The following is a 2,467-nucleotide window of genomic DNA, read 5'->3' on the forward strand; positions in this document are numbered from 1 at the left end:
GGCCATCCCAATATATTCCTAGGTCGTCCAATCATAGAAAGCGGAGGACTATGCAAGTTTTATTCCAAAAAAAGTGAGAAATATTTTTTCTCTCTCTCCCTCACACAAAAGTGACAAACAAGTTGCTCAGTTAATTAGGAAAAACCAAGCGAAAACTAGATTGCCCAATTAATTATGGAAAACCGGATAAAAACCATCATAACCGTTGAGTGGCACACCACTTCAAAGAGGGCCTCAGCTATACAACACACATGTGTCATCGTCATCACTCTTTCCCTAGAGGCGTCATCCCCATCCCTACACTCTGAGCAAATGGCTCCGACTTCACCTTACGCGATCGTCGACTCAACGCACACTGTAGCGGACGCTTGAAGCTGCAGGAAGATCTGCCCCTAATCTCAGCCACCCGTGGCAAGACAGGACAACTCCGACTCTAACGGAGAACCCTGAAGGACAAATCCAGCCACGGTTGGCACCACAGACACTATTACGGAAAAGCTTATAGAAAACCGCTTACTAGTAGCGCGCTATATTGACCCACGCTATTGAGACAATCGCAATACGACCGTTCACCACACTATCAATTATAATCAATATCAAAGGAATGGAATTATACGAGTTGTAATAAGTATCAACAATAGATCATTCAGGCAGTTGAAACAACATGGATGGAGAAGAAGTTAACATGTGGTTTTAGGAAACAAAATTTAGATCTCATTACAGAGACAACAATGGGTAGTAGTAAGTTCAACGGTCCAATTGCAGGAGCTGAATTTAAAATTTTGCAAAAAATTGGGCCAACATTTTGCACCGCTGGAAATTAAGCACCATATTGCATTGCTAAGTAGGAAGACAACAAACGGTAGTTCGACTAAAAGGTGATCTAACCTAGGATCAAGTTGTTTCTTATCAATTACAAGGCAAGGCATATCCGCATATCCAATATGACAAAGTAGATGACTAGAGAGTAGTTAGGAGCAATTACTTAGCGAACGCATAGCCTTGTTGGTAGGTCATCGAGATCCCCAGAGTTGAACGAAGATCTTCCCACGCCTTATGGAATCTGTTGCAAGGCCAACTGAGAGTCCGGGATGTTGATGGTGTAGTTGGAGAGAAGGTGGATGATCCTTAAAGGACGGCCAGCAACAAGGACAAACTTCTTGTCATGCTTCACGAAATCGGCAGCTTCCGAGATCCTCTCTACTTTCCTATCTTTGATGTTGCACTTGAAGATATGAGCGGACGAACCCAATTGTTTAGTGAAGTAGACGTAGTTTACCTCGATGCCTGGGAACTTATCATCATCGACAGCCACAACCACGCACCTCTGATGACCCATGAAGATGGCATAGTTGTTGATGGTGTACAAATCCACGAGCATACCTAACTCGATGTCTGTTTTAAAAACCAAGATCAATCCCTCTACACTCCCGACGAGCAGCGTTTCGGTAGCCAAAGCCACTGGAAAACAAAGGTCGTTTGCCTCTGGAGACATGAGCGAACAGCATAACCGAGCAATCATGGCGTGACCTATAGTGTCTGAGTAGACACCGCCTACGACCGCCATACGGAGGCTATCATAAGCTACTTGCTGAACCTCGTGGATGAGGAAACTCTCACTGTCGGGCGTAGGCCGTGTAAATCTTGTGAGATGAGTCGTTGAACAAGGTGAGCCCGAGCGCAGAGCTGGCAAGGGAGACGACAGCAGCGCATCCCTCCTCTGGGGGCACAGGTGCCACGAAACGGATGACGACGCCCGTGAGAGGGTTGAGGATGTTGGCCGCGTGAGGAGGCATTTTGTTCTCTAGAACCAAGTAGACATTGCGAGTGGTGGCTGAGCAGCGGAATATTCCTATGAAGGAAGCGGCCGCTGTGAGTGTTTAAAAGGAGCAACTTCCCTTTGCTCTGGAAGTCCTCGTCATGGACGATCAACCGGCGCGAGCGGAAGAGAGGGTCGGAGGTATAGCTCATGGGGTCATCCGTGGCGGCGCGCCAGCTAGGGCTCACGGTGCGGAAGTGAATGTAGCAGTTGAGGTCGTTGGTGGATAGCAGGGATTCGGCGATGCGGCGGATGAGGTCCGGCGGAAGCGTGGACCATTTGGACCAGTCTTCCGCCGTCATGGCCGGAACCACCGGTGGGGCTTAGGGAAAACTCGGGTCTTTCATTCACCCTTTTGGCTGGTGGAAGAAGAGCAGGGGTGGCCAAGGGAGGTAGAATGTCACCGGGCGTGGCCGCCATTGCCGCAAGCACCAGTTCTTGCGACATTGACGTGCCTCTTCTAGTCTAGTTACAAAACCCCAATTTCTGACTAATACTTCATGTGAACAAAAGGCACAAATTTGCAAATAAAACTAAAAATTAGCACCCAATCGCAGAATAGAGGAAGAACCAGAGCAGGATTAAGTTACCAGATCTACGGACCAGAGAAGCAAAAGAGCAGATGAGATATAAACGGAGGAGAATCGA

The 2,467-nt window shown here is 47.8% G+C and overlaps 1 pseudogene; it reads right to left on the bottom strand.

Annotated features, from left to right (window-relative positions):
- Positions 1-1,054: 1,054 nt before the first annotated feature.
- On the bottom strand, positions 1,055-2,266 carry LOC123076520 (uncharacterized; annotated as a pseudogene).
- Positions 2,267-2,467: the final 201 nt, after the last annotated feature.

The sequence above is a fragment of the Triticum aestivum genome, chromosome 3D (genome assembly GCF_018294505.1).
Source record: "Triticum aestivum cultivar Chinese Spring chromosome 3D, IWGSC CS RefSeq v2.1, whole genome shotgun sequence".
NCBI classification, from domain to species: Eukaryota; Viridiplantae; Streptophyta; class Magnoliopsida; order Poales; family Poaceae; genus Triticum; species Triticum aestivum.